Source organism: Pseudophryne corroboree, unplaced genomic scaffold (assembly GCF_028390025.1).
Source record: "Pseudophryne corroboree isolate aPseCor3 unplaced genomic scaffold, aPseCor3.hap2 scaffold_1358, whole genome shotgun sequence".
Lineage (NCBI taxonomy): Eukaryota > Metazoa > Chordata > Amphibia > Anura > Myobatrachidae > Pseudophryne > Pseudophryne corroboree.
The window spans coordinates 118901-145569 of NW_026967984.1; the positions used below are offsets into that span (position 1 = coordinate 118901).

General features: G+C 41.1%; 6 non-coding genes and 1 pseudogene across 6 annotated transcripts; 1 reads left to right on the forward strand and 6 right to left on the reverse strand.

Moving 5' to 3' along the window:
- Nucleotides 1–240: 240 nt before the first annotated feature.
- Nucleotides 241–403, reverse strand: LOC134995047 (U1 spliceosomal RNA). Its single transcript, XR_010197944.1, has one exon. It is a non-coding gene; the product is annotated as a U1 spliceosomal RNA (small nuclear RNA).
- An 8225-nt stretch (nucleotides 404–8628) lies between these two features.
- LOC134995060 (U1 spliceosomal RNA) lies at nucleotides 8629–8807 on the reverse strand (annotated as a pseudogene).
- Nucleotides 8808–17000: 8193 nt separating this feature from the next.
- Nucleotides 17001–17074, forward strand: TRNAN-AUU (transfer RNA asparagine (anticodon AUU)). Its single transcript has one exon. It is a non-coding gene; the product is annotated as a tRNA-Asn (tRNA).
- A 5382-nt stretch (nucleotides 17075–22456) lies between these two features.
- Nucleotides 22457–22572, reverse strand: LOC134995063 (U5 spliceosomal RNA). The gene has a single exon (XR_010197954.1). It is a non-coding gene; the product is annotated as a U5 spliceosomal RNA (small nuclear RNA).
- Nucleotides 22573–22847: 275 nt separating this feature from the next.
- LOC134995062 (U5 spliceosomal RNA) lies at nucleotides 22848–22963 on the reverse strand. The gene has a single exon (XR_010197953.1). It is a non-coding gene; the product is annotated as a U5 spliceosomal RNA (small nuclear RNA).
- Nucleotides 22964–23237: 274 nt separating this feature from the next.
- Nucleotides 23238–23354, reverse strand: LOC134995067 (U5 spliceosomal RNA). The gene has a single exon (XR_010197958.1). It is a non-coding gene; the product is annotated as a U5 spliceosomal RNA (small nuclear RNA).
- A 59-nt stretch (nucleotides 23355–23413) lies between these two features.
- Nucleotides 23414–23577, reverse strand: LOC134995036 (U1 spliceosomal RNA). The gene has a single exon (XR_010197933.1). It is a non-coding gene; the product is annotated as a U1 spliceosomal RNA (small nuclear RNA).
- Nucleotides 23578–26669: the final 3092 nt, after the last annotated feature.

Genomic DNA, 26669 nt, shown 5'->3' on the forward strand with positions numbered 1-26669 from the left:
TATTAACCAAAAGGTTCCCACCCAGTGATGTAATTGACCTTGTGATCAGATTTTGGTGATCTTTAAGTAGACAAGTCAAAATTTCAAACCCCCTCTTATGGTGTAGGGTACCTGGCCTTCTCTGACGTAATCAGAGTTAGATTTAATTAAGGTGCGCAAGGACATAGAAGGGAGCGGTTTAAGAAAAGAGAAGTGGAAACAGACAGCAAACTAGGCTGGAGAGAGACCTGAGACAAAGAGATCTGAATTATACGAGAGCCGACCAGGGGAAACACAAATTATGCAGTCAAGTTTCCCACATTTGGGGAAATCGCAGGAGCAGCACACCCAGAGTGCAATGGGTGAGCCTTGCCCTGGGAGAAGCACCTTCATGATCATAGTATCTCACCTGGCAGGTAAGTAGGAGTTGGGCTAGTGCTGGGGAGGGTCGCTGCTCGGGTACGCCCCTGTCAAGTGAAGGAGATCCAACTGAGGCAGCACAAGGGAACTCTCGAAAGAAGAACAAGGCTAGAGGAAGATCTGAGACAAAGAAATCTGACTTTTACCAGAGCTGACCAGAGGAAAGCACAAACACAGTCCCCCACTACCACCAGGAAACATTAACGCCACTGCATCCTTGCTGCTTTCTCATGTGGAAGTCTATTTAATGTGAAAACAAGGTGCTATCTAATTAGCACACAGAAAAGAAAATTAAGTGAATTTTTGAAAGAAAACAATACTGTCAATATACTATTAAAACAAATTAAAATGGTAAAAGTTATTGTACTTTAAGTAAAAATAAAAGAGCAAAAATGTCAATCCCAGTTTTGGATTACTTTAATTAACAAAAAAAATGCATATAGCAGAGGATAGTTTCAATCTGCCTACCTCTGGGTTATGGACCCAGCATGCTTCCATTACAGTACTCTGCTGCACATGTAAGTGCAAGAGATCCTGAAGCACTCACTCATCATGGGAAAGTACCAATGTGTTTCTTCATTGGTTGATGGAAGAAACATCTTACAAAAACTCTCCACATTATTGACTTTTTAAAATGTTTCTAGGAAACGTTCTAGATGAATGCTTATTAGCCTTTTTCAGTATATGCTTTTGCAAAGTGTCGCTGTGGCGCAATCAGTTAGTGTGTAAGGCTATTAACCAAAAAGTTGGTGGTTCAATCCCACCCAGGGACGTAATTGACCTTGTTATCAGATTTTGGTGATCTTTATGTAGACAAGTAAAAATTTCATACCCCCTCTTATGGTGTAGGGTACCTGGCCTTCTCTGATGTAATCAGAGTTAGACTTGATTCAGTGATTTTATAAAAAACAGCTAGGAAGCACAATTTAGCAGTGGGTTGCAGAGAAAAAGAAATATGCTGGCAAAAAAATCCAATTGAGTGATTAAACAGCTCTTCATTTTCTGGCTTTATTTTTATGCTAACAAATTTGTTCTGTGAAAAGTGTCCACAAAGCCAAGTCTCTGATTAACACCTTTGTAGGGATGGTTTTTCACCTATTACTAAATTAAACTTGCTTCATTGGAAAGGCAGCAAGATGCATCCTCATTTCAATATCTACAGAAATAATACAGGTTGACACCAGGAAACATTAACGCCACTGCAAACTTGCTGCTTTCTCATGTGGAAGTCTGTTTAATGTGAAAACAAGGTGATATCTAATTAGCACACAGGTAAGGAATTAAGAAAATCTTTATTTAAGGGTGAAGATGTTTCTCACAAAATCGTTGCCCCAATGCATCATTGAAATTCAAGCTGGAAAGATGATTTTAATATATCACTTGTACATTTTGTATTGCTCTTCTGGTGACAATGTAGTTTGTTTTTGTCAATTACCATTTTAATAATCGGGTAAAGAAAATTAATTGGATTTTTGAAAGAAAACAATACTGTCAATATACTATTAAAACAAATTAAAATGGTAAAAGTTATTGTACTTTAAGTAAAAATAAAAGAGCAAAAATATCAATCCCAGTTTTGGATTACTTTAATTAACAAAAAAAAATGCATATAGCAGAGGATAGTTTCAATCTGCCTACCTCTGGGTTATGGACCCAGCATGCTTCCATTACAGTACTCTGCTGCACATGTAAGTGCAAGAGGTCCTGAAGCACTCACTTATCATGGGAAAGTACCAATGTGTTTCTTCATTGGTTGATGGAAGAAACATCTTACAAAAACTCTCCACATTATTGACTTTTTAAAATGTTTCTAGGAAGCGTTCTAGATGAATGCTTATTAGCCTTTGTCAGTATGGACTTTTGCAAAGTGTCGCTGTGGCGCAATCAGTTAGTGTGTATGGTTATTAACCAAAAGGTTGGTGGTTCAATCCCACCCAGGGACGTAATTGACTTTGTTATCAGATTTTGGTGATCTTTAAGTAGACAAGTCAAAATTTCAAACCCCCTGTTATGGTGTAGGGTACCTGGCCTTCTCTGATGTAATCAGAGTTAGATTTGATTCAGTGATTTTATAAAAACAGCTAGGAAGCACAATTTAGCAGTGGGTTGCAGAGAAAAAGAAATATGCTGGCAAAAAAATCCAATTGAGTGATTAAACAGCTCTTCATTTTCTGGCTTTATTTTTATGCTAACAAATTTGTTCTCTGAAAAGTGTCCACAAAGCCAAGTCTCTGATTAACACCTTTGTAGGGATGGTTTTTCACCTATTACTAAATTAAACTTGCTTCATTGGAAAGGCAGCAAGATGCATCCTCATTTCAATGTCTACTGAAATAATACAGGTTGACACCAGGAAACATTAACGCCACTGCATCCTTGCTGCTTTCGCATGTTGAAGTCTGTTTAATGTGAAAACAAGGTGATATCTAATTAGCACACAGGTAAGGAATTAAGAAAATCTTTATTCAAGGGTGAAGGTGTTTCTCACAAAATCGTTACCCCAATGCATCATTGAAATTCAAGCTGGAAAGATGATTTTAATATATCACTTGTACATTTTGTATTGCTCTTCTGGTGACAATGTAATTTGTTTTTGTCAATTACCATTTTAATAATAGGGTAAAGAAAATTAAGTGGATTTTTGAAAGAAAACAATACTGTCAATATACTATTAAAACAAATTAAAAAGGTAAAAGTTATTGCACTTTAAGTAAAAATAAAAGAGCAAAAATATCAATCCCAGTTTTGGATTACTTTAATTAACAAAAAAAAATGCATATAGCAGAGGATAGTTTCAATCTGCCTACCTCTGGGTTATGGGCCCAGCATTTTTCCATTGCAGTACTCTGCTGCACATGTAAGTGCAAGAGATCCTGAAGCACTCACTCATCATGGGAAAGTACCAATGTGTTTCTTCGTTGGTTGATGGAAGAAACATCTTACAAAAACTCTCCAGATTATTGACTTTTTAAAGTTTTTCTAGGAAACGTTCTAGATGAATGCTTATTAGCCTTTGTCAGTATGTACGTTTGTAAAGTGTCTCTGTGGCGCAATCTGTTGGTGTGTTTGGTTATTAATCACAGGGTTGGTGGTTCAATCCCACGCAGGGATGTAATTGACCTTGTTATCAGATTTTGGTGATCTTTAAGTAGACAAGTCAAAATTTCAAACCCCCTTCTTATGGTGTAGGGTACCTGGCCTACTCTGATGTAATCAGAGTTAGATTTGAATCAGTGATTTTATAAAAAAAAACAGCTAGGAAGCACAATTTAGCAGTGGGTTGCAGAGAAAAAGAAATATGCTGGCAGAAAAATCCAATTGAGTGATTAAACAGCTCTTCATTTTCTGGCTTTATTTTTATGCTAACGAATTTGTTCTCTGAAAAGTGTCCACAAAGCCAAGTATCTGATTAACATATTTGTAGGGATGGTTTTTCACCTATTACTAAATTAAACTTGCTTCATTGGAAAGGCAGCAAGATGCATCCTCATTTCAATATCTACTGAAATAATACAGGTTGACACCAGGAAACATTAACGCCACTGCATCCTTGCTGCTTTCTCATGTGGAAGTCTGTTTAATGTGAAAACAAGGTGATATCTAATTAGCACACAGGTAAGGAATTAAGAAAATCTTTATTTAAGGGTGAAGATGTTTCTCACAAAATCGTTGCCCCAATGCATCATTGAAATTCAAGCTGGAAAGATGATTTTAATATATCACTTGTACATTTTGTATTGCTCTTCTGGTGACAATGTAGTTTGTTTTTGTCAATTACCATTTTAATAATCGGGTAAAGAAAATTAATAGGATTTTTGAAAGAAAACAATACTGTCAATATACTATTAAAACAAATTAAAATGGTAAAAGTTATTGTACTTTAAGTAAAAATAAAAGCTAAAATATCAATCCCAGTTTTGGATTACTTTAATGAACAAAAAAAAATGCATATAGCAAAGGATAGTTTCAATCTGCCTACCTCTGGGTTATGGGCCCAGCATGCTTCCATTGCAGTACTCTGCTGCACATGTAAGTGCAAGAGATCCTGAAGCACTCACTCATCATGCGAAAGTACCAATGTGTTTCTTCATTGGTTGCTGGAAGAAACATCTTACAAAAACTCTCCAGATTATTGACTTTTTAAAGTTTTTCTAGGAAACGTTCTAGATGAATGCTTATTAGTCTTTGTCAGTATGTACTTTTCGCAAAGTGTCTCTGTGGCGCAATCGGTTAGTGTGTTCAGCTATTAATCAAAAGGTTGGTGGTTCAATCCCATCCAGGGACGTAATTGACCTTGTGATCAGATTTTGGTAATATTTAAGTAGACAAGTCAAAATTGCAAACCCCCTCTTATGGTGTAGGGTACCTGGCCTTCTCTGATGTAATCAGAGTTAGATTTGATTAAGTGATTTTATAAAAAAACAGCTAGGAAGCACAATTTAGCAGTGGGTTGCAGAGAAAAAGAAAAATGCTGGCAGAAAAATCCAATTAAGTGATTAAACAGCTCTTCATTTTCTGGCTTTATTTTTATGATTACAAATTTGTTCTCTGAAAAGTGTCCACAAAGCCAAGTATCTGATTAACATCTTTGTAGGGATGGTTTTTCACCTATTACTAAATTAAACTTGCTTCATTGGAAAGGCAGCAAGATGCATCCTCATTTCAATATCTACGGAAATAATACAGGTTGACACCAGGAAACATTAACGCCACTGCATCTTTGCTGTTTTCTCATGTGGAAGTCTGTTTAATGTGAAAACAAGGTGATATCTAATTAGCACACAGGTAAGGAATTAAGAAAATCTTTATTTAAGGGTGAAGATGTTTCTCACAAAATCGTTGCCCCAATGCATCATTGAAATTCAAGCTGGAAAGATGATTTTAATATATCACTTGTACATTTTGTATTGCTCTTCTGGTGACAATGTAGTTTGTTTTTGTCAATTACCATTTTAATAATCGGGTAAAGAAAATTAAGTGGATTTTTGAAAGAAAACAATACTGTCAATATACTCTTAAAACAAATTAAAATGGTAAAAGTTATTGTACTTTAAGTAAAAATAAAAGAGCAAAAATATCAATCCCAGTTTTGGATTACTTTAATTAACAAAAAAAAATGCATATAGCAGAGGATAGTTTCAATCTGCCTACCTCTGGGTTATGGACCCAGCATGCTTCCATTACAGTACTCTGCTGCACATGTAAGTGCAAGAGGTCCTGAAGCACTCACTTATCATGGGAAAGTACCAATGTGTTTCTTCATTGGTTGATGGAAGAAACATCTTACAAAAACTCTCCACATTATTGACTTTTTAAAATGTTTCTAGGAATCGTTCTAGATGAATGCTTATTAGCCTTTGTCAGTATGTACTTTTACAAAGTGTAGCTGTGGCGCAATCAGTTAGTGTGTAAGGCTATTAACCAAAAGGTTGGTTGTTCAATCCCACCCAGGGACTTAATTGACCTTGTTATCAGATTTTGGTGATCTTTAAGTAGACAAGTCAAAATTTCAAACCCCCTGTTATGGTGTAGGGTACCTGGCCTTCTCTGATGTAATCAGAGTTAGATTTGATTCAGTGATTTTATAAAAACAGCTAGGAAGCACAATTTGGCAGTGGGTTGCAGAGAAAAAGAAATATGCTGGCAGAAAAATCCAATTGAGTGATTAAACAGCTCTTCATTTTCTGGCTTTATTTTTATACTAACTAATTTGTTCTCTGAAAAGTGTCCACAAAGCCAAGTATCTGATTAACATATTTGTAGGGATGGTTTTTCACCTATTACTAAATTAAACTTGCTTCATTGGAAAGGCAGCAAGATGCATCCTCATTTCAATATCTACTGAAATAATACAGGTTGATACCAGGAAACATTAACGCCACTGCATCCTTGCTGCTTTCTCATGTGGAAGTCTGTTTAATGTGAAAACAAGGTGATATCTAATTAGCACACAGGTAAGGAATTAAGAAAATCTTTATTTAAGGGTGAAGATGTTTCTCACAAAATCGTTGCCCCAATGCATCATTGAAATTCAAGCTGGAAAGATGATTTTAATATATCACTTGTACATTTTGTATTGCTCTTATGGTGACAATGTAGTTTGTTTTTGTCAATTACCATTTTAATAATAGGGTAAAGAAAATTAAGTGGATTTTTGAAAGAAAACAATACTGTCAATATACTATTAAAACAAATTAAAATGGTAAAAGTTATTGTACTTTAAGTAAAAATAAAAGCTAAAATATCAATCCCAGTTTTGGATTACTTTAATGAACAAAAAAAAAATGCATATAGCAAAGGATAGTTTCAATCTGCCTACCTCTGGGTTATGGGCCCAGCATGCTTCCATTGCAGTACTCTGCTGCACATGTAAGTGCAAGAGATCCTGAAGCACTCACTCATCATGCGAAAGTACCAATGTGTTTCTTCATTGGTTGCTGGAAGAAACATCTTACAAAAACTCTCCAGATTATTGACTTTTTAAAGTTTTTCTAGGAAACGTTCTAGATGAATGCTTATTAGTCTTTGTCAGTATGTGCTTTTTGCAAAGTGTCGCTGTGGCGCAATCAGTTAGTGTGTAAGGCTGTTAACCAAAAGGTTGGTGGTTCAATCCCACCCAGGGACTTAATTGACCTTGTTATCAGATTTTGGTGATATTTAAGTAGACAAGTCAAAATTGCAAACCCCCTCTTATGGTATAGGGTACCTGGCCTTCTCTGATGTAATCAGAGTTAGATTTGATTAAGTGATTTTATAAAAAAACAGCTAGGAAGCACAATTTAGCAGTGGGTTGCAGAGAAAAAGAAAAATGCTGGCAGAAAAATCCAATTGAGTGATTAAACAGCTCTTCATTTTCTGGCTTTATTTTTATGATTACAAATTTGTTCTCTGAAAAGTGTCCACAAAGCCAAGTATCTGATTAACATCTTTGTAGGGATGGTTTTTCACCTATTACTAAATTAAACTTGCTTCATTGGAAAGGCAGCAAGATGCATCCTCATTTCAATATCTACGGAAATAATACAGGTTGACACCAGGAAACATTAACGCCACTGCATCTTTGCTGTTTTCTCATGTGGAAGTCTGTTTAATGTGAAAACAAGGTGATATCTAATTAGCACACAGGTAAGGAATTAAGAAAATCTTTATTTAAGGGTGAAGATGTTTCTCACAAAATCGTTGCCCCAATGCATCATTGAAATTCAAGCTGGAAAGATGATTTTAATATATCACTTGTACATTTTGTATTGCTCTTCTGGTGACAATGTAGTTTGTTTTTGTCAATTACCATTTTAATAATCGGGTAAAGAAAATTAATTGGATTTTTGAAAGAAAACAATACTGTCAATATACTATTAAAACAAATTAAAATGGTAAAAGTTATTGTACTTTAAGTAAAAATAAAAGAGCAAAAATATCAATCCCAGTTTTGGATTACTTTAATTAACAAAAAAAAATGCATATAGCAGAGGATAGTTTCAATCTGCCTACCTCTGGGTTATGGACCCAGCATGCTTCCATTACAGTACTCTGCTGCACATGTAAGTGCAAAAGATCCTGAAGCACTCACTCATCATGGGAAAGTACCAATGTGTTTCTTCATTGGTTGATGGAAGAAACATCTTACAAAAACTCTCCACATTATTGACTTTTTAAAATGTTTCTAGGAATCGTTCTAGATGAATGCTTATTAGCCTTTGTCAGTATGTACTTCTGCAAAGTGTCGCTGTGGCGCAATCAGTTAGTGTGTAAGGCTGTTAACCAAAAGGTTGGTGGTTCAATCCCACCCAGGGACTTAATTGACCTTGTTATCAGATTTTGGTGATCTTTAAGTAGACAAGTCAAAATTTCAAACCCCCTGTTATGGTGTAGGGTACCTGGCCTTCTCTGATGTAATCAGAGTTAGATTTGATTCAGTGATTTTATAAAAACAGCTAGGAAGCACAATTTAGCAGTGGGTTGCAGAGAAAAAGAAATATGCTGGCAGAAAAATCCAATTGAGTGATTAAACAGCTCTTCATTTTCTGGCTTTATTTTTATGCTAACAAATTTGTGCTCTGAAAAGTGTCCACAAAGCCAAGTATCTGATTAACACCTTTGTAGGGATGGTTTTTCACCTATTATTAAATTAAACTTGCTTCATTGGAAAGGCAGCAAGTGATGTCATCCAAGCAGTGGGTCAAAGTTGGCTTCAAACCTCGTCTGCTTATGAAAAGAGAAAAGGGGTATGCAGGGCATGGCGGCCTTTTGCGGTGCTTGGATGACCCCTAGTTCGCATTAAATAATGCAGTCGAGTTTCCCACATTTGGGGAAATCACAGGGGTCAGCATACCCAGAATGCAATGAATGAACCGCACCCTGGGAGAACAGTCTTCATGACCATGGTATCTCCTATGCAAAATAAGTATGATTTGGGATAGGGCTGGGGAGGGCCGCTGCTCAGGCACATCTCTGTCAAGTAAAGGAGATTCAACTGAGGCAGCACAAGGGAACTCTCATCTGGGGACAACAACTGCAGGGAGAACACATATTTTCAGATGAACATGGGAGGGCAGAAGGCTGCCTAATACTGAAGCACCCCCAAACAACAAACCAAATGCAACAACTAGTGCAAGCATTCCTGGAGGAAGGCCTGCAGCAGATGGATTTGCATATGGCGATGTCATCCAAGCAGTGGGTCAAAGTTGGCTTCAACCCTCGTCTGCATATGAAAAGAGAAAAGGGGCGTGCAGGGCATGGCGGCCTTTTGCGGCACTTGGATGACCCCTAGTTCGCATTAAACACCTCCACCCTCTGTCGGTGTGGGGCTCATGTTGGCTATGCCCCAGCCCCTGAAGGATTCAAGCTGATTTCTTGCAGCAGCTGGGCACTGTAACAGCTCCAGAGCTGCTCTGTAAGGCAAGTAAAAGGGTGTGGGCCCTGCAGCACTACCTGTAGTTCGCATTGTGCAAGACCCCTAGTTCGCATTAAACACCCCCACCCTCCTTCGGTGTGGGGCTCATGTTGGCCATGCCCCAGCCCCTGAAGCATTCACGCTGATTTCTTGCAGCAGCTGGGCACTGTAACAGCTCAAGAGCTGCTCTGTAAGGCAAGTAAAAGGGTGTGGGCCCTGCAGCACTACCTGTAGTTTGCATTGTGCATTGGAAGGCACAAAGTAAGCAGACGGGAGGAGAAGTCAGGATAGTGCACAAGGGTATAGACGGGAGGGGATCAAGAAAAAAGAAGTGGAAACAGACAGCAAACTAGGCTTCCAATGCACAATGCAAACTACAGGTAGTGCTGCAGGGCCCACACCCTTTTACTTGCCTTACAGAGCAGCTCTGGAGCTGTTTAATCACTCAATTGGATTTTTCTGCCAGCATAATTTTTCTCTTACGTCCTAGAGGATGCTGGGGACTCCGTAAGGACCATGGGGGATAGACGGGCTCCGCAGGAGACATGGGCACTTTAAGAAAGACTTTAGATCTGGGTGTGCACTGGCTCCTCCCTCTATGCCCCTCCTCCAGACCTCAGTTTACTACTGTGCCCAGAGGAGACTGGGTGCTTTTCAGGGAGCTCTCCTGAGTTTCCTGACAGAAAGTATATTTGTTAGATTTTTTTATTTTCAGGGAGCCTGCTGGCAACAGACTCCCTGCATCGAGGGGCGGAGGGGAGAGATGCACACCTACTTCTGTGAGTTGATAGGCTCTGCTTCTTAGGCTACTGTACAGCATTAGCTCCAGAGGGATCGGTACGCAGGTCTCACCCTCGCCGTCCGTCCCAGAGCCGCGCCGCCGTCCCCCTCGCAGAGCCGGAAGATAGAAGCCGGGTGAGTATGAGAAGAAAAGAAGACTTCAGAGGCGGCGGAAGACTTCATGATCTTCACTGAGGTAACGCACAGCAGTAAAGCTGTGCTCCATTGCTCCCATACACCTCACACACGGCAGTCAGTGTAAGGGTGAAGGGCGCAGGGGGGACGCCCTGGGCAGCAATATAGACCTCTCTTTGGCAAAATAAATATATATGCAGCTAGGCACTGTATATATATATAAGAGCCCCCGCCATTTTTTTATGGGGGGGGCTATTTGAGCGGGACAGAAGCCCGTCGCTGAGGGGGTGGGGCTTCTCCCTCAGCACTCCCCAGCGCCATTTTCTCCACAGCACCGCTGAGGGGAAGCTCCATGGACTCTCCCCTGCTTATACCACGGTAGAAAGAGGGTCTTAAAGAAGAGGGGGCACATAATTAGGCGCATATATATATGGAAATACAGCGCTACTGGGTAAACATAAAATGATTGTGTTTTTTTCCTGGGTCATATAGCGCTGGGGTGTGTGCTGGCATACTTTCTCTCTCTGTCTCTCCAAAGGGCCTTGTTGGGGAACTGTCCTCAGATAAGAGGATTCCCTGAGTGTATGGTGTGTCGGTACACGTGTGTCGACATGTCTGAGGTAGAAGGCTCTCCTAGAGAGGAGCAGGAGCAAATTAATGTGGTGTCTCCATCGACAACGCCGACACCTGACTGGATGGATATGTGGAATGTTTTAAGTGCTAATGTAAACTTATTACACAAGAGATTAGACAAAGCTGAAGCTAGGGAACAGTCAGGGAGTCAACCCATGCCTGTCCCTATGTCGCAGGGACCTTCGGGGTTTCAAAAGCGCCCACTATCCCAAATAGTTGACACAGATACCGACACAGATTCTGACTCCAGTGTCGACTACGATGATGCAAAGTTACAACCAAAATTGGCTAAATGTATTCGATATATGATTATTGCAATAAAAGATGTTTTGCACATCACAGAGTCCCCTGTCCCTGACACGAGGGTACACATGTATAAGGGAAAGAAACCTGAGATAACCTTTCCCCCCTCACATGAGTTGAACGAATTATGTGAAAAAGCTTGGGAATCTCCAGACAAAAAGCTGCAGATTCCCAAAAGGATTCTTATGGCGTATCCTTTCCCGCCAATGGACAGGATACGGTGGGAATCCTCCCCTAGGGTGGATAAAGCATTGACACGCTTATCCAAAAAGGTAGCGCTGCCATCCCAGGATACGGCTACCATCAGGGACCCTGCTGACCGCAAGCAGGAGGTTACCCTAAAGTCCATTTACACACATTCTGGTACCTTACTCAGACCGGCAATTGCGTCGGCCGAGGTTGTAGCGCGGTGGCAGCATGGACAGATACCTTATCAGCAGAGATTGAGACCCTAGATAAGGATGCTATGTTATTGACCATAGGGCATATAAAAGATGCTGTCCTATATATGAGAGATGCTCAAAGTGACATTAGTCTACTGGGTTCTAGAATAAACGCTATGTCGATTTCTGCTAGACGAGTCCTATGGACCCGGCAATGGACAGGTGATGCCGACTCAAAAAGGCATATGGAGGTTTTACCTTACAGGTGTGAGGAATTGTTTGGGGAAGGTCTCTCGGACCTTGTCTCCACAGCTACAGCTGGTAAATCAAATTTTTTGCCTTATATTCCCTCACAGCCTAAGAAAGCACCACATTATCAAATGCAGTCCTTTCGATCACAGAGAAACAAGAAAGTACGAGGTGCGTCCTTTCTTGCCAGAGGTAAGGGCAGAGGGAAGAAGCTGCACAACACAGCTAGTTCCCAGGAACAGAAGTCCTCCCCGGCCTCTACAAAATCCACCGCATGACGCTGGGGCTCCGCTAAAGGAGTCCGCCCAGTTGGGGGCACGTCTTCGTGTTTTCAGCCACATCTGGGTTCATTCGCAGGTGGATCCCTAGGCAATAGAAATTGTTTCTCAGGGTTACAAGCTGAAATTCGAAGAGGTGCCTCCTCGCCGGTTTTTCAAATCGGCCCTACCATCTTCTCCCCAGGAAAGGGAGATAGTGTTAAATGCAATTCACAAATTGTATCTTCAACAGGTGGTGGTCAAGGTTCCCCTGCTTCAACAAGGAAAGGGAAATTATTCGACCCTGTTTGTAGTCCCAAAACCGGACGGTTTGGTCAGACCCATATTAAATTTAAAATCCCTGAACCTATACTTGAAAAGGTTCAAGTTCAAGATGGAATCGCTAAGAGCGGTCATCGCCAGCCTAGAAGGGGGGGATTTTATGATATCTCTGGACATAAAGGATGCATACCTTCATGTACTCATTTATCCACCTCATCAGGCGTACCTAAGATTTGCGGTACAGTATTGTCATTACCAATTTCAGACGTTGCCGTTTGGTCTCTCCAGAATTTTCTCCGAGAATTTTCACCAAGGTAATGACGGAAATTATGGTGCTCCTGCGAAAGCAAGGTGTCACAATTATCCCGTACTTGAACGATCTCCTCATAAAAGCGAGATCAAGAGAGCAGTTGCTGAACAGCGTATAACTTTCATTGAAGGTGTTACAGCAAAACGGCTGGATTCTCAATATCCCGAAGTCGCAGTTGGTTCCTACGACTCGTCTGACTTTGCTTGGGCATTATTCTGGATACGGACCAGAAAAGGGTTTATCTTCCGATAGAAAAGGCCCAGGAACTCATGACTCTGGTCAGGAACCTATTGAAACCAAAACAGGTGTCAGTGCATCACTGCACTCGAGTCCTGGGAATGATGGTGGCATCATACGAGGCCATTCCCTTCGGCAGGTTCCATGCGAGGATCTTGCAATGGGACCTACTGGACAAGTGGTCCGGGTCACATCTACAGATTCATCAGTTGATCACCCTGTCCCCCAGGGCCAGGGTATCTCTCCTGTGGTGGCTGCAGAGTGCTCACCTTCTAGAGGGCCGCAGGTTCGGCATTCAGGACTGGATCCTGGTGACCACGAACGCGAGCCTCCGAGGTTGGGGAGCAGCCACACAGGGAAGAAATTTCCAAGGTCTTTGGTCAAGTCAGGAGACTTGTCTTCACATCAACATCCTGGAGCTAAGGGCCATATACAACGCCCTATGTCAAGCGGAGACCTTACTTCGCGACCAACCAGTTCTGATCCAGTCAGACAACGTCACCGCAGTAGTTCATGTAAACCGCCAAGGCGGCACAAGGAGCAGAGTGGCGATGGCGGAAGCCACCAGAATTCTTCGCTGGGCGGAGAATCATGTAAGCGCACTGTCAGCAGTGTTCATTCCGGGAGTGGACAACTGGGAAGCAGACTTCCTCAGCAGACACGACCTACATCCAGGAGAGTGGGGACTCCATCAGGAAGTCTTCGCACAGATTGCAAGTCGGTGGGGACTGTTCCAGATAGACATGATGGCGTCCCGCCTCAACAAAAAGCTACAGAGGTATTGCACCAGGTCAAGAGACCCTCAGGCAGTAGCTGTTTAAACAGCTCTTCATTTTCTGATTTTATGTTTATGCTAACAAATTTGCTCTCTGAAAAGTGTCCACAAAGCCAAGTCTCTGATTAACACCTTTGTAGGAATGGTTTTTCACCTATTACTGAATTAAACTTGCTTCATTGGAAAGGCAGCAAGATGCATCCTCATTTCAATGTCTACTGAAATAATACAGGTTGACACCAGGAAACATAAACGCCACTGCATCCTTGCTGCTTTCGCATGTGGAAGTCTGTTTAATGTGAAAACAAGGTGATATCTAATTAGCACACAGGTAAGGAATTAAGAAAATCTTTATTTAAGGGTGAAGGTGTTTCTCACAAAATCGTTGCCCCAATGCATCATTGAAATTCAAGCTGGAAAGATGATTTTAATATATCACTTGTACATTTTGTATTGCTCTTCTGGTGACAATGTAGTTTGTTTTTGTCAATTACCATTTTAATAATAGGGTAAAGAAAATTAAGTGGATTTTTGAAAGAAAACAATACTGTCAATATACTATTAAAACAAATTAAAATGGTAAAAGTTATTGTACTTTAAGTAAAAATAAAAGAGCAAAAATATCAATCCCAGTTTTGGATTACTTTAATTAACAAAAAAAAATGCATATAGCAGAGGATAGTTTCAATCTGCCTACCTCTGGGTTATGGGCCCAGCATGTTTCCATTGCAGTACTCTGCTGCACATGTAAGTGCAAGAGATCCTGAAGCACTCACTCATCATGGGAAAGTACCAATGTGTTTCTTCGTTGGTTGATGGAAGAAACATCTTACAAAAACTCTCCAGATTATTGACTTTTTAAAGTTTTTCTAGGAAACGTTCTAGATGAATGCTTATTAGCCTTTGTCAGTATGTATGTTTGTAAAGTGTCTCTGTGGCGCAATCGGTTAGTGTGTTTGGTTATTAATCAAAGGGTTGGTGGTTCAATCCCACCCAACGATGTAATTGACCTTGTTATCAGATTTTGGTGATCTTTAAGTAGACAAGTCAAAATTTCAAACCCCCTTCTTATGGTGTAGGGTACCTGGCCTACTCTGATGTAATCAGAGTTAGATTTGAATCAGTGATTTTATAAAAAAACAGCTAGGAAGCACAATTTAGCAGTGGGTTGCAGAGAAAAAGAAATATGCTGGCAGAAAAATCCAATTGAGTGATTAAACAGCTCTTCATTTTCTGGCTTTATTTTTATGCTAACTAATTTGTTCTCTGAAAAGTGTCCACAAAGCCAAGTATCTGATTAACATATTTGTAGGGATGGTTTTTCACCTATTACTAAATTAAACTTGCTTCATTGGAAAGGCAGCAAGATGCATCCTCATTTCAATATCTACTGAAATAATACAGGTTGACACCAGGAAACATTAACGCCACTGCATCCTTGCTGCTTTCTCATGTGGAAGTCTGTTTAATGTGAAAACAAGGTGATATCTAATTAGCACACAGGTAAGGAATAAAGAAAATCTTTATTTAAGGGTGAAGATGTTTCTCACAAAATCGTTGCCCCAATGCATCATTGAAATTCAAGCTGGAAAGATGATTTTAATATATCACTTGTACATTTTGTATTGCTCTTCTGGTGACAATGTAGTTTGTTTTTGTCAATTACCATTTTAATAATCGGGTAAAGAAAATTAATTGGATTTTTGAAAGAAAACAACACTGTCAATATACTATTAAAACAAATTAAAATGGTAAAAGTTATTGTACTTTAAGTAAAAATAAAAGCTAAAATATCAATCCCAGTTTTGGATTACTTTAATGAACAAAAAAAAAATGCATATAGCAAAGGATAGTTTCAATCTGCCTACCTCTGGGTTATGGGCCCAGCATGCTTCCATTGCAGTACTCTGCTGCACATGTAAGTGCAAGAGATCCTGAAGCACTCACTCATCATGGGAAAGTACCAATGTGTTTCTTCATTGGTTGCTGGAAGAAACATCTTACAAAAACTCTCCAGATTATTGACTTTTTAAAGTTTTTCTAGGAAACGTTCTAGATGAATGCTTATTAGTCTTTGTCAGTATGTACTTTTTGCAAAGTGTCTCTGTGGCGCAATCGGTTAGTGTGTTCAGCTATTAATCAAAAGGTTGGTGGTTCAATCCCATCCAGGGACGTAATTGACCTTGTCATCAAATTTTGGTAATATTTAAGTAGACAAGTCATATAGCAGAGGATAGTTTCAATCTGCCTACCTCTGGGTTATGGACCCAGCATGCTTCCATTACAGTACTCTGCTGCACATGTAAGTGCAAGAGATCCTGAAGCACTCACTCATCATGCGAAAGTACCAATGTGTTTCTTCATTGGTTGCTGGAAGAAACATCTTACAAAAACTCTCCAGATTATTGACTTTTTAAAGTTTTTCTAGGAATCGTTCTAGATGAATGCTTATTAGCCTTTGTCAGTATGTACTTTTGCAAAGTTTCGCTGTGGCGCAATCAGTTAGTGTATACGGCTATTAACCAAAAGGTTGGTGGTTCAATCCCACCCAGGGACGTAATTGAACTTGTAATCAGATTTTGTTGATCTTTAAGTAGACAAGTCAAAATTTCGAAAACCCCTGTTATGGTGTAGGGTACCTGGCCTTCTCTGATGTAATCAGAGTTAGATTTGATTCATACTGTTAACTGGGTAGTATATCACAAGTTATACGGTGTGATTGGTGTGGCTGGTATGAATCTTGACCTTGGATTAACAAAAATCCTTTCCTCGAACTGTCTGTCTCCTCTGGGCACAGTTTCTCTAACTGAGGTATGGAGGAGGGGCATAGAGGGAGGAGCCAGTGCACACCCAGATCTAAAGTCTTTCTTAAAGTGCCCATGTCTGCTGCGGAGCCCGTCTATCCCCCATGGTCCTTACGGAGTCCCCATCATCCTCTACGGACTACGAGAAAAAAAAATTACCGGTAGGTTTAAAATGTTATTTTTTTCTCTGCAACCCACTGCTAAATTGTGCTTCCTAGCTGTTTTTTATAAAATCACTTAATTAAATCTAACTCTGATTACGTCAGAGAAGGCCAGGTACCCTACACCATAAGAGGGGGTTTGAAATTTTGACTTGTCTACTTAAAGATCACCAAAATCTGATGACAAGGTCAATTACATCCCTGGGTGGGATTGAACCACCAACCTTTTGGTTAATAGCCCATGTAAGTGCAAGAAATCCTGAAGCACTCACTCATCATGGGAAAGTACCAATGTGTTTCTTACAAAAATTCTCCAGATTATTGACTTTTTAAAGTTTTTCTAGGAAACGTTCTAGATGAATGATTATTAGCCTTTGTCAGTATTGACTTTTGCAAGGTGTCTCTGTGGCGCAATCGGTTAGCATGTTTGGCTATTAACCAAAAGGTTGGTGGTTCAATCCCACCCAGGGATGTAATTGACCTTGTAATCAGATTTTGGTGATCTTTAAGTAGACAAGTCAAAATTTCAAAAACCCCCCTTATGGTGTAGGGTACCTGGCCTTCTCTGATGTAATCAGAGTTAGATTTGATTAAGTGATTTTATAAAAAAACAGCTAGGAAGCACAATTTAGCAGTGGGTTGCAGAGAAAAAAAATATGCTGGCAGAAAAGTCCAATTGAGTGATTAAACAGCTCTTCATTTTCTGATTTTATGTTTATGCTAACAAATTTGCTCTCTGAAAAGTGTCCACAAAGCCAAGTCTCTGATTAACACCTTTGTAGGAATGGTTTTTCACCTATTACTGAAATAAACTTGCTTCATTGGAAAGGCATCAAAGATGCATCCTCATTTCAATGTCTACTGAAATAATACAGGTTGACACCAGGAAACGTCACTGCATCCTTGCTGCTTCCTCACGGGGAAGTCTGTTTAATGTGAAAACAAGGTGATATCTAATCAGCACACAGGTAAGGAATTAAGAAAATCTTTCTTTGTGGGTGAAGATGTTTCTCACAAATTGTTGTCCCAATGCATCATTGAAATTCAAGATGGAAGATGATTTTCATATATCACTTGTACATTTTGCATTGCTCTTCTGGTGACAATGTAGTTTGTTTTTGTCAATTACCATTTCAGTAATAGGGTAAAGAAAATTAAGTGGATTTTTTAAAGAAAACAATGCTGTCAATATACTATTAAAACAAATTAAAATGATAAAAGTTATTGTACTTTAAGTAAAAATAAAAGAGCCAAAATATCAATCCCAGTTTTTGATTACTTTAATTATAAAAAAAAAAATGCACATAGCAGAGGATAGTTTCGATCAATCGACCTCTGGGTTATGGGCCCAGCATGCTTCCATTGCACTACTCTGCTGCTCATGGAAGTGTAAGAGATCCTGAAGACTAAATTGATTAAAGGCCTAAAAGTACTGGACTATAAGGAAAGACTTACTAGGCTGAATATTTATACACTAGAAAAGAGGTGCCTAAGAGGAGATATTATTAATATCTTCAAATATGTAAAGATACATAACAAAGAGTTATCAGAGGAATTATTTATTAAAAGAACACGTGGTCACTCGCTGCGACTGGAGGAAAGTTCAGAACGCAATGGAGGAAAGGTTTCTTCACTGTTAGGGCAATCAGGATGTGGAATTCCCTGCCAGGGAAGGTGGTAATGGCGGACTCTGTAATTGGATTTAAAAAAGGAATGGATACATTTCTGAATGAAAAAGCTATCCAAGGTTATAATACTTAAAATATCAACATGGTTAATCCGGGGGTAACATGAGTTATAGTAGCTAACTAGTCATAAAACATTATTCAGCAAGTATGTAGAATCATCACAACTTAAAACAGGTTGAACACGATGGGCAATTTGCCTCTATTCAACCTCAAAAACTATGTTACTATATTACTATGTTATTGTAGTATACAGAACACCACAATGCAATGAGCAGTGATAGTGAGCACTGATGAGGATACTAGAACTGACACTGAGCAGCAAGATGCAGCACTGGACTATTAGTAATGTACTGTAGTATGCTGAGCACCACAATGCAGCACAAGACAATGAGCAGTGATACTGAGCACTGATGAGGATACTACTGAGAACTGACACTGAGCAGGAGAGACACACTACTAGTATTACTGAGCAGCAATAAGTAACCACTGATACTGAGCACTGATATTGAGATTTCCACTGAGAGAACATAGCCACGTCCTCTCCGCTCTCTCTTCAATGCACGAGTAAAAATGGCAGCAACGCGCAGCTCTTTATATGGAATCCGAATCTCGCGAGAATCCGACAGCGGGATGATGACATTTTCCCTTGTTCAGGTTTTCCGAGTCAGGCGGGAACAACCGAGCCTGCCTCGGACCAGTGTAAACCACGTGGAGTTCGTGGGGAATTCGGTTCTCGGAGAACCGAACCCGCTCCTCTCTACCTTATACCCATCAATTTTTTTATTTTCAATCTAAGCCCCTGCAGTTTTCTGTAAGCATCTGCTTCGCTATGATGATCAACAAGTCACAAGGGCAAACACTCAGGGTTTGAGGCGTAGATCTTAGGACCAGCTGCTACAAGCATGGCAGAGGTGTCACTATCACTGGTGACACACAGAGAGGTGGCGAGGGAGATTGTAATGCAGTGCGCGCAGATAAGCAGCGCAATGGTAAAAAGGAGGCATGGTTTCATAGGTAGGGGCGTGGCCTGGTGGCCTGAATCTACATTTTGTTGCTCCGGGTGTCCCGGGGGTTGGGGGCTGCACCCGGGGACTAGTGTGTGAGCGGTGCTGGCTCCTGCACAGTGACAGGGCATGGCCACCCAGCATGACGCCTCCCTTCTTGACCATGCTGTAATTGCAGTCGCACTGCAGTTCAGCGTGATCATAAAAAATGGTGTAGGCTCCTGCTGGTGCAGACTGTATGTGCGCGCAGGAAGCCGCCACCATTTTTGTGATCACAGCGGCTGAATGTGATGTCATACAGCCGCTGTGACCACGCCCCCTGTGTCTCCTCCGTTGCAGACCCCATTTTGAAGCCTTGCCCCCGCACCGCTCCATCCCTGACTTGGAAATGGAGTGTTGCTGACCCACCTCTCCCCCCCTTCCCCACCCCGATTGACAGGCAGAGGCGATCACATTCTCTGCGGGGTGCCGCAGAAAATGCAGGCACATGCGTATGCTCTTAGCAATTTTTGCAGTTGGATCGCTTATTGTGATTGCAATCCAACCTGAATCAGGCCCTATTACCTATCACAATGCGCTGCGGGCAGTACAAAATTGGGTTAATATAGGAGAAAAACCCCCAGACCTGTGCTCCTTAACTGTACCTGGTGGCTAGTGGAGCGGCTGCCCAGTAATCAGTGTCCACCGCAGTGCGCACACGGCCCACCCCCTACGGCCTCGCTCCCCTTCATCAGCGGCCTCGTGATCCGGAAGGGTGGTGTGTGTGTGACTGACCTTAGGATGAAACCGGAGCCTCCGCTGCAGTGACCCAGCAACCAGGGCACGGGAGTATATAGCGCCGCTGGGAGTGATGAAGCTGCAGTAAAGATGTCTATTAGACCTAGCCTGCTGCAGCCCTTGTAGATTCTCATAAAACAAGTTCTTCTTTTCTTGTCAAAATTAATAGCTAAGAATAGGCTGCCTGAGGCAGGCCCCTGTTAATTGGCCTGCTACTGAAGGCACCAACTACAAACTGAGCTCCCTGTTCATGGAAGCGGGGTTATAGAGGAGAATGCACTGAGCTTCTTGGGAACAGTCAAAAGCTTTGAGCCGGTTGGTGCCTCAGATCAAGATCCTACTCTACACCCCAATGTGAATCCTTGTGGAGTCCAGTGTACCCCACAGAAGAAATTAATGTGTCACACCCATTGGCAGCAACCTTAGAATAGCTGCTGACGGGCACAATTGAGAAAGGAAGGGGGGGGGACATTTGAATCCAGCACATAGATGCAATTCAAATATGTAATTTGTACCTTCCTATTTTAAAATATAATGGATGAACCTCACCCTGTGAGAACAATCTTCATGATCAAGAGATCTAATATGTAAAATAAGTATGAGTTGGGATAGGGCTGGGGAGGGTGGCAGCTCGGGCAGCCCCTCCCCCGTCAAGTTAAGGAGATTCAACTGAGGAAGCACAAGGGAACTCTCGTCTGGGGACAACAACTGCAGGGAGACCACATCTTTTCAGATGAACATGGGATGGCGGAAGGCTGCCTAATACTGAAGCACCATCAAATATCAAACCATATCCAACAACTAGTAACAGCATTCCTGGGGGAAGGTCTGCAGCAGACGGATTTGCATACGGTGATGTCATCCAAGCAGTGGGCCAAAGTTGGCTGGAACCCTCATCTGCATATAAAAAGAGAAAAGGGGCATGCAGGGCATGGCGGCCTTTTGCAGTGCTTGGATGACCCCTAGTTCGCATTAAACACCCCCACCCTCCTTTGGTGTGGGGCTCATGTTGGCCATGCCCCATCCCCTGAAGCATTCATGCTGATTTCTTGCAGCAGCTGGGCACTGTAACAGCTCCAGAGCTGCTCTGTAAGGCAAGTAAAAGGGTGTGGGCCCTGCAGCACCACCTGTAGTTCGCATTGTGCGTTGGAAGGCACAAAGTAAGCAGACGGGAGGAGAAGTCAGGATAGTACACAAGGGCATCCTTTTCTCTTAGTCCGTAGAGGATGCTGGGGTCACATTAAGAACCATGGGGTATAGACGGGATCCGCAAGAGACATGGGCACTTTAAGACTTTCAAAGGGTGTGAACTGGCTCCTCCCTCTATGCCCCTCCTCCAGACTCCAGTTATAGGAACTGTGCCCAGGGAGACGGACATTTCGAGGAAAGGATTTATTGTTAAACTAAGGTGAGCATCTTACCAGCTCACACCTTAAGCATGCCGCAGAACGTGGCATTCAACAGAACACAAGCCAACGGCATGAACAATTGCAGCAAAAAGCTGACCAGAACCGTAACACAACATGTGTATAACCACAAGTAATAACTGCAGACACAGTATGGACTGGGACGGGTGCCCAGCATCCTCTACGTACTAAGAGAAAAGGATTTACCGGTAGGTATTAAAATCCTATTTTCTCATACGACCTAGAGGATGCTGGGGTCACATTAAGAACCATGGGGTTATACCAAAGCTCTTGAACGGGTGGGAGAGTGCGTACGACTCTGCAGCACCGAATGACCCAACTTGAGGTTATCATCAGCCAAGGTATCAAACTTGTAAAACTTAGCAAAAGTGTTTACTAAATAGTTGCTCGGCAAAGTTGCAATGCCGAGACTCCCCGACCAGCTGCCCAGGATGAACCCACCTTTCTAGTAGAATGGGTCTTCACCTAATTCAGTAACGGCAATCCTGCCGTGGAATGAGCATGCTGAATTTTACCACAGATCCAGCGCATAATGGTCTGCATGGAAGCAGGACACCCAATCATGTTGGGAGCATACAGGACAAACAGAGCCTCTGTTTTCCTAATCTGAACCGTTCTGGTGACATAAATTTTCAAAGTTCTGACCACAGCCAGAGACTTTGACTCAACGAAGGTGTCAGTGGCCAAAGGCACCATGTGGAAAGATGAACCACCTTCGGCAGAAATTGTTGACGTGTCCTCAATTCTGCTCTATCTTCATGAAAGATCAAATAAAGGCTCTTGTGATACTGCATGGTTTGTACTGTTTTCCATGTGCTCCCAGATCTTTCAAGCAAGTAGCATGGTCAAGAAAGTTCTGTTTGAAAAGAAACAAACATTTACTGTCATTGTTATGCAAATAAACTTACATTAAAGCTAACAAGAAAGCACACTCGTTCTGTCTTTAAACTGATAAAAGAAACCCCAATAATATGGGGCATGCAAAAATTGAGATAAAACTCAGTTTTGCTCCTCTCCACGGAAATCTTTAATAAAAGGCAAAATATTTGTTAGTTCTGAAGAGAAACCAGAGCATGACCAAGATTCCACCTGTCGCCTGAGTGCCATGCCAGCAGTTCTCATTCAGCTCAAAGTGAGCACCCAATTTGAATGAAAGAAAGCAGATTTCTCACCAGGCTTCCCCTTGCTATAAACATGGTTTGTACTCTTTTCCATGTGCTCCCAGATCTTTCAAACAATTAGTGTGGTCAAGAAAGTTCTGTTTGAAAAGAAACAAACATTTACTGTCATTTCTATGCAAATGAGCTTACATTAAAGCACACTCGTTCTATCTTTAAACCAATAAAATAAAACCCCAATAAGATGGGGCATGCAAAAATTGAGATAAAACTCAGTTTTGCTCCTCTCCACGGAAATCTTTAGTAAAAGGCGAAAGATTTGTTCGTTCTGAAGAGAAACCACAGCATGACCAAGATTCTACCTGTCGCCTGAGTGCCATGCCAGCAGTCCTCATTCAGCTCAAAGTGAGCACCCAATTTGAAAGAAAGAAAGCAGATTTCTCACCAGGCTTCCCCTTGCTATAAACATGGTTTGTACTCTTTTCCATGTGCTCCCAGATCTTTCAAGCAATTAGTATAGTCAAGAAAGTTCTGTTTGAAAAGAAACAAACATTTACTGTCATTTCTACGCAAATGAGCTTACATTAAAGCACACTCGTTCTATCTTTAAACTGATAAAAGAAACCCCAATAAGACGGGGCATGCAAAAATTGAGATAAAACTCAGTTTTGCTCCTCTCCACGGAAATCTTTAGTAAAAGGCAAAAGATTTGTTCGTTCTGAAGAACTAGCACAAGGGAACTCTCAAAAGAAGAACAAGGCTCTGAAACAAAGAAATCTGACTTTTACCAGAGCTGACCAGAGGAAAACACAAACACAGTCCCCCACTACCACAAATAAAGCAGTCGAGTTTCCCACATTTGGGGAAATCACAGGGGTCAGCATACCCAGAATGCAATGAATGAACCTCACCCTGGGAGAATAATCTTCATGACCATGGTATCTCCTATGCAAAATAAGTATGATTTGGGATAGAGCTGGGGAGGGCCGCTGCTCAGGCACATCTCTGTCAAGTTAAGGAGATTCAACTGAGGCAGCACAAGGGAACTCTCATCTGGGGACAACAACTGCAGGGAGAACACATATTTTCAGATGAACATGGGAGGGCAGAAGGCTGCCTAATACTGAAGCACCCCCAAACAACAAACCAAATGCAACAACTAGTGCAAGCATTCCTGGGGGAAGGCCTGCCGCAGATGGATTTGCATATGGTGATGTCATCCAAGCAGTGGGTCAAAGTTGGCTTCAACCCTCGTCTGCATATGAAAACAGAAAAGGGGCGTGCAGGGCATGGTGGCCTTTTGCGGCGCTTGTCTGACCCCTAGTTTGCATTAAACACCTCCACCCTCCTTCGGTGTGGGGCTCATGTTGGCTATGCCCCAGCCCCTGAAGCATTCAAGCTGATTTTTCTCCCAAACGAAAGACACTAGAATGAAAATTTTAAAGCCTCCTGTTAGTGCTTCATCTACACGTTATAGCCCTGAATTTTCCAATGCCTATCTCTTTGCAAAAGAGAGATATCGGCAAGGAAAAGCTGTATTGTACCTTTGCATTTTTCTCCCAAACGAAAGACACTAGAATGAAAATTTTAAAGCCTCCTGTTAGTGCTTCATCTACACGTTATAGCCCTGAATTTTCCAATGCCTAGCTCTTTGCAAAAGAGAGATATTGGCAAGGAAAAGCTGTATTGTACCTTTGCATTTTTCTCCCAAACGAAAGACACTAGAATGAAAATTTTAAAGTCTACTGTTAGAGCTTCATCTACACGTTATAGCCCTGAATTTTCCAATGCCTAGCTCTTTGCAAAAGAGAGATATCGGCAAGGAAAAGCTGTATTGTACCTTTGCATTTTTCTCCCAAACGAAAGACACTAGAATGAAAATTTTAAAGCCTCCTGTTAGTGCTTCATATACACGTTATAGCCCTGAATTTTCCAATGCCTATCTCTTTGCAAAAGAGAGATATCGACAAGGAAAAGCTGTATTGTACCTTTGCATTTTTCTCCCAAACGAAGGACATTAGAATGAAAATTTTAAAGCCTCCTATTAGTGCTTCATCTACACGTTATAGCCCTGAATTTTCCAATGCCTAGCTCTTTGCAAAAGAGAGATATCGGCAAGGAAAAGCTGTATTGTACCTTTGCATTTTTCTCCCAAACGAAAGACACTAGAATGAAAATTTTAAAGCCTCCTGTTAGTGCTTCATCTACACGTTATAGCCCTGAATTTTCCAATGCCTATCTCTTTGCAAAAGAGAGATATCGGCAAGGAAAAGCTGTATTGTACCTTTGCATTTTTCTCCCAAACGAAGGACACTAGAATGAAAATTTTAAAGCCTCCTATTAGTGCTTCATCTACACGTTATAGCCCTGAATTTTCCAATGCCTATCTCTTTGCAAAAGAGAGATATCGGCAAGGAAAAGCTGTATTGTACCTTTGCATTTTTCTCCCAAACGAAGGACACTAGAATGAAAATTTTAAAGCCTCCTGTTAGTGCTTCATCTATACGTTATAGCCCTGAATTTTCAAATGCCTATCTCTTTGCAAAAGAGAGATATCGGCAAGGAAAAGCTGTATTGTACCTTTGCATTTTTCTCCCAAACGAAAGACACTAGAATGAAAATTTTAAAGCCTCCTGTTAGTGCTTCATCTACACGTTATAGCCCTGAATTTTCCAATGCCTATCTCTTTGCAAAAGAGAGATATCGGCAAGGAAAAGCTGTATTGTACCTTTGCATTTTTCTCCCAAACGAAGGACACTAGAATGAAAATGTAAAAGCCTCCTGTTAGTGCTTCATCTACACGGTATAGCCCTGAATTTTCCAATGCCTAGCTCTTTGCAAAAGAGAGATATTGGCAAGGAAAAGCTGTATTGTACCTTTGCATTTTTCTCCCAAACGAAGGACACTAGAATGAAAATTTTAAAGCCTCCTGTTAGTGCTTCATCTACACGTTATAGCCCTGAATTTTCCAATGCCTATCTCTTTGCAAAAGAGAGATATCGGCAAGGAAAAACTGTATTGTACCTTTGCATTTTTCTCCCAAACGAAAGACACTAGAATGAAAATTTTAAAGCCTCCTGTTAGTGCTTCATCTACACGTTATAGCCCTGAATTTTCCAATGCCTAGCTCTTTGCAAAAGAGAGATATCGGCAAGGAAAAGCTGTATTGTACCTTTGCATTTTTCTCCCAAACGAAGGACACTAGAATGAAAATGTAAAAGCCTCCTGTTAGTGCTTCATCTACACGGTATAGCCCTGAATTTTCCAATGCCTAGCTCTTTGCAAAAGAGAGATATTGGCAAGGAAAAGCTGTATTGTACCTTTGCATTTTTCTCCCAAACGAAGGACACTAGAATGAAAATTTTAAAGCCTCCTGTTAGTGCTTCATCTACACGTTATAGCCCTGAATTTTCCAATGCCTATCTCTTTGCAAAAGAGAGATATCGGCAAGGAAAAACTGTATTGTACCTTTGCATTTTTCTCCCAAACGAAAGACACTAGAATGAAAATTTTAAAGCCTCCTGTTAGTGCTTCATCTACACGTTATAGCCCTGAATTTTCCAATGCCTAGCTCTTTGCAAAAGAGAGATATTGGCAAGGAAAAGCTGTATTGTACCTTTGCATTTTTCTCCCAAACGAAAGACACTAGAATGAAAATTTTAAAGCCTCCTGTTAGTGCTTCATCTACACGTTATAGCCCTGAATTTTCCAATGCCTAGCTCTTTGCAAAAGAGAGATATCGGCAAGGAAAAGCTGTATTGTACCTTTGCATTTTTCTCCCAAACGAAAGACACTAGAATGAAAATTTTAAAGCCTCCTGTTAGTGCTTCATCTACACGTTATAGCCCTGAATTTGTCCAATGCCTATCTCTTTGCAAAAGAGAGATATCGGCAAGGAAAAGCTGTATTGTACCTTTGCATTTTTCTCCCAAACGAAGGACACTAGAATGAAAATTTTAAAGCCTCCTGTTAGTGCTTCATCTACACGTTATAGCCCTGAATTTTCCAATGCCTATCTCTTTGCAAAAGAGAGATATCGGCAAGGAAAAGCTGT